General features: G+C 40.9%; 1 long non-coding RNA gene across 2 annotated transcripts in view; it reads left to right on the forward strand.

The window, feature by feature from the left end:
- The window catches only part of LOC122425860, a 141,778-nt gene that overhangs the window by 57,096 nt on the left and 67,386 nt on the right, over positions 1–17,296 (forward strand). The window contains exon 1 of one of the 2 annotated variants that reach the window (XR_006265033.1): positions 4,694–5,187. The exons of the other annotated variant lie outside the window; for it this stretch is intronic. This is a non-coding gene — a long non-coding RNA (uncharacterized LOC122425860). Of the gene's footprint in view, positions 1–4,693; positions 5,188–17,296 lie in introns of those variants that run through there. 2 annotated transcript variants of the gene reach the window in all.

Consider the following 17,296-nt stretch of genomic DNA (forward strand, 5'->3'; position numbering starts at 1 on the left):
CCCCACCATCTCCCCTCAGGTAACCACTAATTCTCTGTATCTGTGGGTCTGTCTCTATTTCATTATATTTTTGTTCATTTGTTGTATTTTTTAGATTCTACATATAAGTGAAAACATACAGTATTTGTCTTTCTCTGTCTGACTTTTTTCACTAAGCATAATACCCATCAGGTCCATTCACGTATCTCAAAATATAAAATTTCATTCTTTTTTTATGGCTGAGTAATATCACATCTTCTTTGTTCATTCCTCTGTCAATGGACACTTAGGTTGCTTCCATAACTAGGAATACTAGGAAGCAACCTAGTTAATAGTTCCTAGAATTATTATCAATAGAGAATAATGCTGCTATGAATATCGGGGTGCGTATATCTTTTCAAACTACTGTTTTTGTCTTCTTCAGGTATGTACCCAGAAGTGGTATGCTGTGGTACAGTGTGGTAGTTCTGTTTTTATTTTTTGAGAAACCTCCATACTGTTTCCCACAGTGGCTATACCAATGGAGACTCTTATCAGCAGTGTACGGGGTTCTCTTTTCTCCACATCCTCACCAGCACTGACTACTTCTTGTCTTTCTGATGACAGCCACTCTGACAGGTGTGAGGCAGTTTATCATCATAGTTTTGATTTGATCAGGGCACACCCCTGATGATAATTCATGTTGAGCATCTCCCGTTTTTTAAAAGCGTTGTCTGACATTTTGATATTGAATTGTATGAGGTCTTCATATATTTTGAGGTATTAAACCTCTATCAGATGAGCTGTGTGTACTTAGTCGCTCAGTCGTGTCTGACCCTTTGTGACCTCATGGACTGTAGCCCGCCAGGTTCCTCTGTCCGTGGGGATTCTCCAGGGAAGAATACTGGAGTGGGTCATTATCAGAGAAATGCAAATCGAAACCACAATGAGGTACCATTATACGCCAGTCAGGATGGCTGCTATCCAAAAGTCTACAAGCAATAAATGCTGGAGAGGGTGTGGAGAAAAGGGAACCCTCTTACACTCTTGGTGGGAATGCAAACTAGTACAGCCGTTATGGAAAACAGTGTGGAGATTTCTTAAAAAACTGGAAATAGAACTGCCATATGACCCAGCAATCCCACTTCTGGGCATACACACTGAGGAAACCAGATCTGAAAGAGACACGTGCACCCCAATGTTCATCGCAGCACTGTTTATAATAGCCAGGACATGGAAGCAACCTAGATGCCCATCAGCAGACGAATGGATAAGGAAGCTGTGGTACATATACACCATGGAATATTACTCAGCCATTAAAAAGAATTCATTTGAATCAGTTCTAATGAGATGGATGAAACTGGAGCCCATTATACAGAGTGAAGTAAGCCAGAAAGATAAAGACCAATACAGTATACTAACACATATATATGGAATTTAGAAAGATGGTAACAATAACCCTATATGCAAAACAGAAAAAGAGACACAGATGTACAGAACAGACTTCTGGACTCTGTGGGAGAAGGCGAGGGTGGGATGTTTAGAGAGAACAGCATCGAAATATGTATATTATCTAGGGTGAAACAGATCACCAGCCCAGGTTGGATGCATGAGACAAGTGCTCGGGGCTGGTGCACTGGGAAGACCCAGAGGGATGGGGTGGAGAGGGAGGTGGGAGGGGGGATCGGGATGGGGAATACATGTAAATCCATGGCTGATTCATGTCAATGTATGGCAAAAACCACTACAATACTGTAAAGTAATTAGCCTCCAACTAATAAAAATAAATGGAAAAAAAAAAAAAGAATACTGGAGTGGGTTGCCACACACTCCTCCAGGGTATCTTCCAAACCCAGGGATCGAACCCAGGTCTCCTGCATTGCAGGCAGATTCTTGACCCTCTGAGCCACCAGGGAAACCCAGATTATCAGATGTATCATTTGAAAATATCTTCTCCCATTCAGTAGGTTGCCTTTTTCTTTTGTTGATGGTTTCTTTTGATGTGCAAAAAGCTTTTTATGTTTAAGTCAATTGAGTTGGGCTTTCTACTAAGAGTAACTAAAACCTTCCAAAATGATTCAGTCATATGGTACAATTAGTTTTCAAAGGTTTGCACCAATTCTTCCCCTATCAGCAATGTGTTGATGTGTCAGTTTCATTGAAATTTTAATTGAGGCTGTGTGCAAGCTCAGCAGTATCCCCATGTGTGTGTATCTGTGTGTGTGCACACATGCATACTTTTAGGGAGTGCATATTTAGCCTTTACTAAATTAAATTGGCTAAATTTAAAGTAGTACCTCTTTATTATTTTTCACTGAACTTAAAGTAAACTGAGCTGAAAACAAGATTTCCATTTTGAATATATTCTCTCACATTCCCACTTCAGATCTTTTTATCCCATCTCTGTGAATGTACCATGACCCGCTTAGGTGCCCCAGCCTAAAACTTGGGCATCTTCCCTATCTACTGCTTTCCCTTTCCATTCTCAATTGAATCAGTTTCCAAGTCACTTCTAATTCATTTGATATTTTTTACTCCATCCCTAACACCTCATCTTCTTCACTCATCCTTTCTTCTGAATTCCTAAAGTAGTCTCCTAACAGGTCTCCCCTGCTGGCCATCTCAACCTCTCTAGTAACCCACCTTCTACACTTCTTTCTAGTTATCCCGGATGGATACAGGTCTTGACCTGTCACTCCGTTCCTGAAGTCGGATCATGTGCTCTGATTCTCACTTGGTATTTAAGGCACCATGTAGTCCTCCCGTTCATTTTCCTCCTATTCTTTTCTCCCGCCGTCTTGAATACAAACAGCTGCCTAAAAGCCCTGTCATGTCATATCTTCTTCTTTTGACCAGTTTTCTCTTTCTCGAATGCCTTTTCCTAATTGCTTGAAAAGTCAACTTGGGTATTACCTCTTCGAGAATGCAGTGCTCTTACCTTCATCTCTGCCACTACTACGCTCGTCTCCATCACTGTCTTTTCCTTTACTAGATCGTGAGCAGGGATTATGCTTTATTTCCTAGCTCACACTAATAATAACGCTAAGGATAACAATGACAGCACTTATATCATGAAAGTAATATTTGCAAAGGTGTTTCTTACATGTTTAATTTAACTAATTAAGTTATTTAACTCTCATATCTGCCTTATCAGGTAAGTTACTACTATGATTATTATGCTCAGTTTTTATCTGGGAAAATGGAGGTGCAGAATGGTGAGGAAACTTTCCCAAGTCACACCATTGCTAAGAGACAGAGCGAGGCTCTGATCTCAGGCGGTCTCACTCCAGAGACCACATTTTTGTCCATGTTGATGCATGGATTCTCTGGTTGCTTGATAAATGTCTGGTTGGTGGAAGCCGAGGCGGGATGGGCAGTTTGGAGAGATGCTTCTGACACTTCCAGCCCATGTGTACCTCTTGAAGGAGGCAGGATGGGTAGGCTGGTGTAGAGTCCCCTTCCCACTTACAGCTTTCTCCTCATGAGCGTCCAAAACAGAATCTTCTTTGATTCCACAATGCGGCCTATATCTTCCTCTACTGTCTAATCCTTTGAATACTCAGTGTTTCCTTTCTCAGGACATAATCTGGTATCTTAAAAGCATAATAATAGTAATACTAATGTTGATGATTCCTAACACTTACTAATTTTTAAAAAAAATTTTAGATACTCCATCCCCTTGTCAAGAAATTTTGAACAAGAAATCTCAGTATTTGCATTCATGTCATATAGCCGGCTATCCCTACTGCTTGCTTGCAAGCTGCTCTGTTTAGGCTCTGAAGCTTTCTCCTGCTATGATCAGGACAGAAAAGCTGATTCGCTCCTTCTCTGACTACTCCCAGCCCTCCACCCCTGAAAACCTCCTCTTCACTCCCCGTCCCACTACCACCCCATCCCGCATCCACAGCAGCTATGGTGTCATGGAAAGGGAGCGGGTCTAGGAGCCGGAAGACCTTGTTCATGGGTTAATAGCTGTGTTACCTTCAGGAAATCATTTCGTCTTGCTGAGCTGTGGGCGCCGCATCTTTTAAATGCGAGTGACGATTACTTCTGCCTTACAAGGTTACCTCCTCTGGGGGGTCCTCTCTGACCCCATCATCTTGGGAAAGAATTAGCCTCCCCTTCATATGAGTACTCAGCAGGCTTGTTCAGGCTCTGGGTGCCACATTCGGTCGTAATTGTTAGTTTATCAACACCATCTACTACAGTGTTAATGTCTCAAGAATAGGGACTGGCTCATCGCTGTCTTTGCCCCTTCCTAGAGTAACTGTTAAACTGAATTTCCATAGTGACCACAGCCTTTCTCTTGAGCTTCCCATATGGAGTTTCATCTCATCCTCACAGCCATCCATGACATCCATTTGGCTCTAAAATCACTTGAGAAAAAAATGAATGGAATTACAAACACGGAACCCCATAAGTCTTAAATAGGAGACTAGGAAACATTTCTGGTCATGGTCTTCAATCATTGTCCTATCCAATAATAATAAAAAGGCCATCCTGCATCTAATGCTGATGAATATGGTAGGACTTCTGCGGATGATGTGGCCAAAATACCTACGGCACCATACACAGTGTCTTAATTTCTAAAGCAGAACTTGGACAGGGGCATGAACTGTGACTTGGTTTTCAGTGGAATGGCTCTGCATAGGGGACTCGATGGAGATGCATTATTGAGAGATTCTGAGCTTGTAGAATGTGTGGTAATCAGTGATTTTTTTTTTTTTTTGATATTACTCTTTCCCATCCCCTTCTTCATCTCACGGTCTATTACGGCTCAGGGGTCCAGAAACTTGTTCAGGCTGAATATTGTTTGGAATGTCAAAACAAGCATGCACATTTTAATGATTAAGTTGATCCCTTTCTACGAGGATGCCACTCATCTGGATATTTCACCTCAGAGTGTGAGGAAACAGATCTGGGAGTGTGTGCGCTTCCTATCTTCAAAGGGAAGAGGAGAGAGAGAAGACGGTCTAAGTGTCAGGAAGAGGGATGACTGCTCCAGATGTGCCCTTTGACTCCATTTCCTGCTCCCCGCCAACGCACTGGAGAGTATGCTCAGGGAGATCTCCCTCTTCCTGTGAGGCCAGAGATGTTTCTAGTTTTAAGGCTGTTGTGGATGACATGTCTGGGCAAGCATGCGGCAAAACCAGAGAGAGACAGAGGAGGAAAGAAAGCAAGCTGGGCAAACTCCAGAGCACCTTCTGCAGGACTTCTCTCAAGCCTGAGGTAAATATCGCCACCTCCTCTTCCTCCCTCTTCAGTGGCACCGTCCACTTTCCCCCTGTGTTCGCCTTGTGGCACGTCCTGCTGCTATAGAGAAGGGGAGGCAAGTTGTCCTGTAAGAGGGGCTTCTCCCAAGTAGCAAGACTTCTCTGAGTTCAGGTCTGAAAGAGAGAGAGAGTGTCCCTTCCTGAGGGAGGTGATCTCAAAGGCCAGAAAGCCATGGCCTCCGTCAGGTGAGGGTGCGTGTGCTTGCTCCCTGGGCGTGTTGAAGATAACCTTTCTTCAGAGCCACACCCTGTGATCTTTGGATCTGGGCACCAGCCCAGCCCACGTCAGAGAGTGGGCAGCTCTGTCCCTTTTTCAAGACACATCAGACTTACAGGAAGATTTCTTCCCAAGGTGATCATATCTTCCCCTTACCTGCGCCGAACCCTGCCTGAGCCAGGCTTCCTTCATCAAGTTCCAAGCGCCATCTTGACATGGAGGAGGCCCCTAAGTGCTCACCAGTGATTCTCAGCCCTGGCATATGCAGCAGCCTCATCCGGATTCCAGCAAAGAGGAATTGGCAGGGCATGAATAAGGGCAGAAGGTAATTGAGGAGCTGGGGCTGGTTTTAAGGCAGGACAGAGCCCAGCTCCGCGAGCTGAGCTGGAAGGAATTTGCTGTCTGTGCCAGATGTCATAAAGAGCTGCTGAGCTGCTCAAGCTCGCCCGCGCTCGGGAGCGAATCAATCTGATGAACTGGGACTGCGGCTCAGCTACAGACCATGAGCTAATGCGGACTCTACCGCAGCAAGCCAGCGCCACGGGCCCGGAGCCGGCCGCGGGAGGCGGGAGAGCCGACGCAGCAAATGCCTGGAGCCAGCAGGGAGAGACCAAAGGGGGTCCGGGGTGAGGGCGGCTTCCAGCAGCTGTGTTTCCACTTTCATCACCGCTGGGCACGTTAGGGGCGCTAATTGTGGAGCCGGAGAGCTGTTACAAGCAGACCAGATATGTTCGGCCGGGTCCTGACGGTACTTAGACTGGTGTCTGCGATTGAATCGACACAGAAGCATGATGTCCAGAGAAGAAATAAAAAGAAAGCAGAGAATGAAGGAAGCTGATTGGCTGATCCCTCCTGTTACCTCAGCAACTCGTCCATACTGTTTTATCCAGAGAGCCTTTATCACAGAGTGATAAATTATTAAAAAAGAATCTCTTGTTTATTGAGCAAGCACTCTTAAGGGAATTTGATCTACATCATTTCATTTAATCCAGACTCAAAGAGGTCAAATACCTTTCCCAAAGATATATAAATGTGTGTGTAAGTGTATATGTGTGCAAACACGTAACTATTGAATAGCAGTCAAGTTTCAAATCCCATTATCCCTGACTTCAAAGCCAATATGCCATGAAGTGTCCTATTTTAAAAGCATATACTTTATAAGAATTTTTCAAATTAAGCAACTATGGAACTGATGGTCAAGAAAATAAAATTAACCAGTCACCCAGTTTGGAAATTTAAAAAAGAATGTTTCCCCAGGAACCAAAGAAAGGGACATACATTGGCCATATGGTCACAGATTGAAGTTTTCCGTTTTCTCTCCCTATAATAGCCCTGGCAGACAGCTAATAAGAAAAACATATTGCAGAAAGAATGTACTCTTCTCTCAAATCACATGGTAGAGATTTTTGGTAGCAGCAGAGTTTGCTGAAAACAAATAATAATCTGACAATAGGTAAATACAGCCCTTCTCATCCTGGGGGGCAAAATACACTGAGGGATTTATGAGTTTATCCTCTAAAGACTGACCTTATTTAAGGAAAAATTGAGGACGGAGGCATGGAGGCAGTGATTGCCCTCTTGGACAACACTTGAGTTCATCAGATGCCATGTCCCCCCCATGTCCTCCTCCAGGTCAGACTGTTCACTTGATGGAATCATTTGAGATTGTTCTGGAAAGATAGATGAACATTCATATCACCTATAGAAGGGAAAGGAAATCAAGTTTGAACACAAACAAAGGGAAAAATCATTCTTCCCAGTAGAAAAACTCCAAGCTCCTGCAATCCATTGGCCCTCTGTTTTCTTTAATTTAAATCAAGGTAAGAAGATGGGAAGTACAGCTCCTTAGAGGGGTGTAGAATCCACTGTGCCTTTTAACAGAGCTGTCTAACATGAAGTCAGTTCGGATTTTTCAGCCTCTTTTCTCTATTCCTCACCGAAGGAAGAGCAGAACAGACAGCTGGGTTTGCTCAATTCTGTTGCATCTACATGCTTACTCTTCTGCTGAGAAATTAGCAAGCATCATATGAATACCTCTCCTCTACTATTCTGTCTCCCATGGGTCTTTTTTTCTTTGAAACAATGCACTGTAAGCACTGTGTAGTGTTCAGCAAGTCATTTGAAAAGTAATTCTAAAGCACCAAAGTTTGTGCATAGTTTATTTGCAAAAAGTAAATCTGAACATACTGAAAGTTACCTTTTAAAATACCACTTGCTCATAAAAACTTTAAATGAGTTGCTGTGTGTGTTAGTCGCTCAGTCGTGTCCAACTCTTTGCAGCCCCATGGACTACAGCCTGCCAGACTCCCCTTTGTCCATGGGATTTCCCAAACAAGAATACTAGAATGGGTTGCCATTCCCTTCTCCAGAGGATCTTCCTGACCCAGGGATCAAACCCGGGTCTCCTGAATTGCAGGCAGATGCTTTACCATCCGAGCCACTAGGGAAACCCACAGTATCTGCTGGTAGACTTAAACTCCATCCTAACATTCAACTATCTGACTGAGTGACCCAGCAATTCCACTCTGAGGTTCATACCCAAGAGAAGTGGAAACATATATTCACACAAAAATTTGTACATGGATAGTCAAACAGTCATAGCAGCATCATTCACCATAACCCCAAAGTGGAAACAACTCAAACAGACATAACAGATGAATGGATAAACAAACTAGATATGTCCAGACAATACACTTTTATTAAGCAATAAAAAAATTACTGATACATGCTACAACATGATTGAACCTTGAGAACATTATTATGCCAAGTGAAACAAGCTGGATACAAAAGGCCATATATTGTATGACTTCATTTATATGACATATTCAGAATTGGCAAATCTCTAGAGATAGATGGTAGATTAGTGGCTGCCTAGGGCTGGAGAAGATGGGGAGTTGACTGATAATGGGTCCAGGGTTTCTTTTAAGGGTAATAAGCATGTTCTGGAATTAGATAGTCATGTGGTGATGTGTTCACAACTTGTGAATATATTAAAAACCACTCAATTGTGGTTCAAAAGGGTAAATTGTTTGGTATGTTAATAATCTCTCAATAAATAAAAAATATCACTCACATCATAAAAATTTGTATATACCTTGCAGCCTCTGAACACAATGAAGCACAGTCCCTGATCATGGGACTTGGGTTATCCAGCCTCTTCGCTTGATGAGACAGCAGAGCCCTGAGGTTAAGAACATAATCTCTAAAGCCAGTTCATCTGGGTTCAAGCTCTGGAACTGTCACATGCTGGCTGTGTGAGCAAGTTACTTAACTTCCGTACAGTTCAGCTTCCTTGCCTGCACAATGGAGATTCCAATTAGCCTCTTAGAGTTGCAATAATTAAGTTGGCTAATATGTGAAGTGAAAGTTGCTCAGTCATGTCTGACTCTTTGCGATCCTATGGACTATACAGTCCATGGAATTCTCCAGGCCAGAATACTAGAGTGGGTAGCTGTTCTCTTCTCCAGGGCATCTTCCCAACCTAGGGATCCAACCCAGGTCTCCTGCATTGCAGGAGATTCTTTACCAGCTGAGTCACTAGGGCAGCCCAAGAATACTGGAGTGGGTAGCCTATCCCTTCTCCAGCAGATCTTCCCAACCCAGGAATCAAACTGGGGTCTCCTGCATTGCAGGTGGATTCATACCACCTGAGCTACCAGGGAAGCCCAATATGTGAACAGTGGGGTTTTATCTATCACCATGATCATCACCACCATCACTCACCATCATCATCATCACCAGCATCATCTCAAGTGTCCCAGTGGAGACAGTGTGGTGACCCGTATCTTGTACAGTTACACAGGCAGCATTTATTTCTTAATCACTCATCACTTTTGACATATATTCACCTTTATTTATGAACCACATAATAAATAAATTGAATAATTAAGCTCTACTTGGGCTTCCCTCTTGGCTCCGTGCTAAAGCATCTGCCTGCTGAGCAGGAGACCTGAGTTCCATCCCTGGGTTGAGAAGATCCCCTGGAGAAGGATATGGCAACTCACTCTGGTATTCTTGCCTGGGAAATCCTGTGGCCAGAGGTACCTAGCAGGCTACAGTCCATGGAGTTGCAGAAGAGTCAGACACGACTTAGCAACTAAACAACAACAAAAATGATAGTTAAATGATTGATTTACTATTATTTATGAACCACATAACCTGGTTACAGATTAATTGAAAACAAGTTCCTGCATTCATCTTTCACCCTTTCCACTTGTTTTATATTCCCCAGTATCAGCCCGGAGCTGGCTCCTTCTGTTTCATCTGTTTACTGAGATAGGCTTTCAAGCCCAAGACAGGCACTAAAGGAATGGCGAGGCTCCTCATTGACAGACTCATGGGCTTAACTGCATTTCAGGAAACCTCAGGGGTGTTCTCAACTCTGTTTTCTTCCTTAAGGTATTGTATTGTTGATCTTCCTTTCCTTGTGCTGTTACCAAATTCATTTTGACAACTGTTTCCTGTTTATTGTAATATATGGGGTCTGATGTGCTTGGGGAGATACTATGACCAGGTATCTGGTGATAGCTCTTCAACACCTTGGTGAATCTTTAAGACTCATTGTTAGTGGGGTGTTCCCTTGGACCCTTTCTACTCCTAAAATGGCCATACATGCCTCCAATGCAAGAGCAGAAGGCTGTTGAGAAAGGGCTAAAACACAAGACCACAGAATGTACTCATTGAGAATTTTTTCCCCCAGATAATTTTGGGATGCTATAGAGATATTCTTGCTTACCTCTGTGTTCAAGACTCTTTGGATTTTCTGTGGGTGAAAATAGCTAAAGTGCAGGGGGAATGGCTGGGGTGTGCATGATTGTGGGGAAATCATGAGAAAGTTGTGCAACCAGGAGATAGTCCTGGGATGTGTTCTGTGATCTGTGTGGAAACCCCAGAAAGGGATTGTGAAGGGGTTTGTCTCTCCACTACCATAGACAATGGTGCCTTTCAGATTTGTGGCCCTAACTAGCAATAACTAGCACTCACGCGGGCTTCCCCCAGTGGCTCAGATGGTAAAGAATCTGCCTGCAATGCAGGAGACCTGGGTTCAATGCCTGGGTCGGGAAGATCCCCTGGAGAAGAGAATGGACCTACCCACTCCAGTATTCTGGCCTGGAGAATCCCATGGACGGGGGAGCCTGGCGGGCTACAGTCCTCGGGGTCACAAAGAGTCGGAAACGACAGAGCAACTAAACACTAGCACTAGCTAGTGCTCCACCTCTAGGGAGAGAGGAGGTTGAGCTAGAGACCAAAGTGTCCGAAGTCTTTGACCCTGGACCAATTGGTGTGGGATACGACCCAAGTTTTCGCTGGCTTCCTGTTGCTCCTTGTGAAAGTGTCTCTACTTCCTGTGTGGTAGCTTTGGTACAAGTCCTACTGTGTCATTCAAGTCTGTAATAAAGTGCTGGAGGGGAAAAACATGGCCTTTATATTTCTCTCTCTTCGCTCTCAAGTCAAGCCAGGAGCACTGGAGCACCAGTACAACTCAGGAAAACATCCCTTTGCCAGGTTCCCCAGAGCACATTTGGAATGCTAGCCTTCTCCGTGTTTATTTTCAGGGTAGTGATAAAAGCATGGAAAAAAAAAAAAACATCAGGGGAAAATCAGTAAATTTCAGTAATATTTCAGTACATGTGCAAAGGGCAAACAGTTTAGAATTTCTCCTGCCCCGTCTGAAGTTGGAAACTCTCACCACAGCGGGAAGCACAGCTATTTTGACTTGGCAAACCGAACCAAACAGCCCGCACCTGCAACTGCACGTCTCTGACGTGAATAGCTGTGGCCGGAGGGTCAGTCTGTCCTCAGGTTTTCATCCAGAAACCACACTCTGCAAATGGAGAGAAAACCTCTGTTGGATTAAGGGAAATCCTTGCCACAGAGATGAAGCGCACAACTTTAATTAACTCATCATTTTCTAATTAGCATCCCCAGAGTCCTGTGCTAGGGCACCTTATGTGGTCGAATGTCCATCAGATTGTTCCAGACAGTTTGGTAAAATAAAGTTTTAGTTTTTCTAAACTTTTATTTTAGAGAGTTGGAAAATGTAGAAAACATTTTAAATGTTTGGGGTGAATTACCCAAAACTTATCACTCATAGAAAGTCAGTCTTTGGTGTATTTCTTTTTAGTCTTCATGTTTTAAATTCTGCCTTTTGTAGAGACTTGAGAGTGTCTCATCTGTAGAAGTGTCTTTCTGGCTTTTTTAATAATATTTTATGTTAAGCATTTTATCATTTTAGTGCAAACTAAAGTCACTGTTAGTGTCTGCATGTTGTACTGAGTATATTAATTAATAGATTAATCCATTAATTAATCCATTATTGTTGAATTATTTCAAATTTTTCTATATGATCTCAAATTCTTGCTATTATAATAATGCTGCCATGAAATCATTGTGCATACAGCTTTCTTATGTATATTAAGAATTATTTTCTTAGGAATGATTCTCAGAAGTAACCTGCGCTGTGGAAACTCATATAGACTTCTGATGCAGAATGCCAAATTATTTCTAAAATTTTCACTCTGCTATCTGGAATGGGGTAGTGCTTTAATTAATGTGTATATGTGTGTTATTCTGTCAGTCATGCCTGACTCTTTGCAACTCTAAAGACTGTAGCACGCCAGACTCCTCTGTCTATGGGATTCTCCAAGCAAAAATACTGGAGTGGGTAGCCATTCCTTTCTCCAGGAATCTTCCTGACCCAGGGATCAAACCCAGGTCTCCCGTATTGCAGGCAGATTCTTTGCTGCCTGAAGCACCAGGGAAGCCCTTAATAAATAATATTAATTTTCATCTGATAAGATAGGCAAAAATAGAATTGAAACGTTAGTTTACTTTGCATTTATTTGATTTGTTTTTCTTTTTTTACCTATTTTAATCCAACTTTGTAAATGATCTCTTTTAGCTCTTTGCCTATTTTTGAGGATCTGTTATCAATTTATATGAATGCTTTATTTACATAAAGGGCTTCCCACGTAGCTCAGTCGGTAAAGCATCTGCCTGCAATGAGGGAGACCTGGGTTCTATTCATGAGTCGGGAAGTTCCCCTGGAGAAGGAAATGGCAACCCACTTTAGTATTCTTGCCTGGAGAATCGCATGGACAGAGGAGCCTGGCGGGCTACAGTCCATGGGGTCGCAAGAGTCGGACACAACCTAGCGCTATCTTTTCTTTCTTTTTCTTTATTTACATAAAAGACACCAACTTTTGCTCAACTTATTTGCTACAAATAATTTCTCAACTTTATTGCTTTCTGTCCATTTTAATTATGTCTTGAGATATAGAAATATGATTTTAGTGGTCATATTATTGATCTTTTCGCTGATAATTTTCTCTCCTATTAACTTTTTACCCTCTAGAAATTTTATAACTATTCATCTATATTTTCTTTTAGATTTTCTATGGTTTGACATTTTTCATATCTCTAATCTATTTGTAATTTATTTTAATGAACAGTGGGCAATAGAAATAAACCATATTTCACTTAACCCATTCTGCAAATGTCTAATCAAATTCAATAGTACTTGTTAGGTTAATACATCCCTTCTCCACTGGATCTTTCCATTGTCTTTATGAAGCTGGTGCTCTAAGTTTTTTAATTCAATTTCTACTTTGTTTCATTACTATGCTTGTAAGTTTTTCTTTTAAATGCTACGTACTTTACATCAGTGTTAGTTGCTCAGCCGTGTCTGACTCTTTGCGACCCCAAGGAATGTAGCCTGCCAGGCCCCTCTGTCCATGGGATTCTCCAGGCAAGAATACTGGAGTGGGTTGCCATGCCCTCCTCCAGGGGCTCTTTCTGACCCAGGGATGGAACCTGAGACTCTTACATTGGCAGGAAGGTTCTTTGCCACTAGGGCCACCTGGGAAACACCAAGGCTTATATTGATATAATTTCAACCTCTAGTGGGATAAATTCTTTTCTTTGTCAAAAATTTCTTTGTTACACAAAAATGGAAAAAGCACATGTATCCTATTGTTCATTGCAGCACTATTTACAATAGTTAGAACATGGAAGCAACCTAGGTGTCCATCAACAGATGAATGGATAAAGAAGTTGTGGTACATATACACAATGGAATATTAGTCAGCCATAAAAGGAACACCTTTTAGTCAGTTCTAATGAGGTGGATGAACCTAGAACCTATTATACAGAGTGAAGAAAGTCAGAAAGAGAAAGATAAATATCATATTCTAATGCATATATATGGAGTCTAGAAAAATGGTACTGAAGAATTTACTTTCAGAGCAGCAATGGAGAAACAGTCGTGGAGAACAGACTTATGGACATGGGGAGAGGGGAGGAGAGGGTTAGATGTGTGGAAAGAGTAACATGGAAACTTACATCCCCATATGTAAAATAGACAGCCGGCGGGGAATTTGCTGTCTGGCTCAGGAAACTCAAACAGGGGCTCTGAATCCGCCTAGAGGCGTGGGATGGGGAGGGAGATGGGGGAGGTTCAAAAGGGAGGGGATGTGTGTATACCTATGGCTGATTCATGCTGAGGTTTGATAGAAAACAACAAAATCCTATAAAGCAATTATCCTTCAGTAAAAAAAAATAATTTAAAAAAATCTTTGTTATACAAAATAAAAGTAGCATCCAAACCCCAGTAAGATGGTTCTTTGGGGAGCTCGTTGACCATCTTCTCAATGTACTGGCTTTCCAAATAAAGTTGCTACCCCTTGCCCCACCTCCCCCCAATTTCTTCGTTGCTATTGCTGTTTCATTCCAGGTAAACTTTAGAATTTTGTTAAGTTCTTAAAATGCCTGATGCCATTTAGTTCTAACTGCATCCGGCTTAATTTCAGGGGAACTAATCTCACCATCAAAGCCCATGGTGGGTCACAGCACATATTCATTTTTTTCACGAACATTATCACCTTGTATTGCTTTTATTTTTTTTTAAAAATCATTTATGTATTTATTTTTGGCTGTGCTGCGCCTTCGTTGCTGGGAGGGCTTTTCTCTAGGTGTGGAGGGCAGGACTGCTCCTAGTTGCGGTCCGCAGGCTTCTGCTGCCGTGGCTTCTCTTGTGCGGAGGACAGGCTCCGGGCACAGCGGCTTCGGTAGCTGCAGCACTTGGGCTCAGAAGTTGGAGCTTGTGGGCTCTAGAGCTCTGGCTCAGTAGTTGTGACTCACAGACTTCATTAGATCCCCCCAGACCAAGGCTCAAGCCCGTGTCTCCTGCAAGCAGGCAGTGTCTTTACCACTGAGCCACCAGAGAAGCCTCTGTGTATTGTTTTTAAATGCATAGGTATGTGACTGTATTCTCATTAAAAAAAAAAAAAAAATGAGATGAAAGGGGAAAACTTCTCCTGCCAGAAAATTCCTCTTTGGAAGTTTACTTGGGTCAATTTAAAATTTTTACTGTGATTCAAAAAAAGATTCAAAAATCAATCTGTGAAGATATCTTTGTGTTTATTTGCACGTATTTCTCTGGAGTAAGCTCCTAGAATGTGGGTGAAAGGGTATTCATAATTTTGATAGTTCCTGCCAAATTGTCCTTGAATAAGGCTGTACCAATTTACACTCTTATTAACAGTGAATAAGAAATTCTGTTTTCTCACACTAGATGTTATGGAAATTTCAAATATTTGCCAATCTGGTGAAAAATATAATCTCAGTGTTGTTTTAATTTGTATTTTCCTAATTACTAGTGAAATGGAACATATTTTCTGATGTATGTGACCATTTGCACTTCTTTTTCTTTGAACTGCATCTTCAAATTAATTTCTTAATTTAAGTTAGGCTTATTTGTCTCTTTACACATTGCATATATTAAGCCTTCATCTGTTAGATAGTGTGCAGATATTTTCTCTTAATCTGTCCCTTGTCTTTTAATATTGTTTTACCGTCTTTCCTTCTAAAGAAGTTATTCATTTTCATATGGTAAAATCTGTTGTAATTTTTATTTTTGTCTTCTGATTTTCCTCCAATTTTCTATTTCATGATTTTATAGACTAAAAATGTTTAAACTTTCAAGCTATGTAGAATCTGACTTTTATATGTGGTGTGAGAGAAAAATCTAAGTTTGTTTTTTCTTTCTATCTAGTTGTCCCAGTTCCAATAAATGAATAGTCTATCTCCTTCAGGAAGTGTCTCCATTACCATATGCTAAAAATTGTAAGAGTGTGTATGTATGTGTGTGTGTGTGTGTGTGTGTGTGTATAACACACACATTCTTCAACTTTATTTTGTCCAGAATCTATTTGTCCATTCCTATGTTAGTGTGCCATTGCATTAATTACTCTATTCATAAATAATTATTTAATTATAATAAAATAAATATAATTTGAAGCTGTAAAATAATGTATTAATTATTATATATAGTATTCTGGTAACTTACAGGGAATGTCTCTTTTAACTATTATTTAAAAAAAATTTCACAGGCAATCTTTTGTATTTTCTCTCTCAAATCAGATTGTAGAGCTTCTTTAAAACTATTCTTGGGGAATTTTGATTGGGATTATTTTGTAGTTTTATGTTTATTTGAGGAATATTGATCTCTTTATGATATTGTGTCTTCTAATCAAGGAACGTAGTGTGTTCATTCCCTCAGGTCATCCTCAAGATCCCTTGGTAAAGTTTTATATTTATCTTCATATACCTCTTGCATATTTTTTGTTAGACTGACTTCTAGATATTTTAAAGTTCCTTTGAAATAATGAATTACATCTTGTTTTCCCATTGCATTTTAAAATTTCTTATTGCTCATCTGTAGACACTTAACAAATGGAACTTTCATTGAATTTGGTGAGAGATTTTTAATAGCTTTACTGTTAATCTTTCTAAATTTTTGATAGACCATCAAACACTTGAATATAATGACAATTTAGTTTCTTTCATTCCTTCTCCTTCCTATTTTTCTTATTGGATTGGCTGTTTTGCTAGTATCATATTAATTTGTAGCAGATATAGCAAACATCTAGCTTTAATGAGGATCATTGAAAAATAACATCATGATGTTTGCTTTAGATTTCTGGTAATTGTCTATATTATTTAGGGTGTAGGTTTAGCTGCCATAATACAAAGACTCATAGTAATGGTGATGCATGCCAAATCCGGATGTAGGCAGTACAGTGGTGTAGTGGCTTATCTCTGCCGTTGTTCTAGATTGTTGATGTGCCCTATAAAACGCACAGCTTGAGTCTTGCCCTCATGCCAGCTAAAAATTCTCCCACCACGGGAGAAGGAGAGAATAGAGATTGGGGAAACCAACAGCTGTTATCACACTGTATTTATTCATTTTAAGGAATTTTTCTTCTATTCTTAGCTCAGTGAGAATTATTGCTGGAAAAGAGTGTTTAAACTGTTTCAAATACATTTTTTAGCATCTATGGAGGCTAACATAACTTTCCCCCTCAAACCCTGTCAATATTGAGTTTTAAGGGGAGAAATCATAATTTGAATATCCTTTGTGTCTTTGTGCATGACATTTGTTGGGAGATTATTATGTCATATATTCTTATTTTAAAGGCATGTTCACTTTGAGATTCTTCCTTCTTGCTTTTCTTTTTTAGCATCCTTTACTGTGCTAGCCATCTATTTAGATAGGAATATCTATCTAATTACTGGTAGATAGATAGATAGATAGATAGAATTACTGGTACTTCCCTGGTGGTCCAGTGGTTAGGACTCAGTGCTTTCACTCCACAGTCCCTTATCGGGGAACTAATATCCTACAAGTAGCACAAGTGGCCAAATAAATACATACATTGGAGTTATTATTCATTTATTATCAATTATTTAAAATTTGATAGAATAAAATCCTAAAATGACTTATTTTCAAGGAAAGAATTTGTCAAACTTTGCCATTTTTTTCTCCCTTTGTTTAATGGGTTATTTTAGC

Source organism: Cervus canadensis, chromosome 23 (genome assembly GCF_019320065.1).
Source record: "Cervus canadensis isolate Bull #8, Minnesota chromosome 23, ASM1932006v1, whole genome shotgun sequence".
Lineage (NCBI taxonomy): Eukaryota > Metazoa > Chordata > Mammalia > Artiodactyla > Cervidae > Cervus > Cervus canadensis.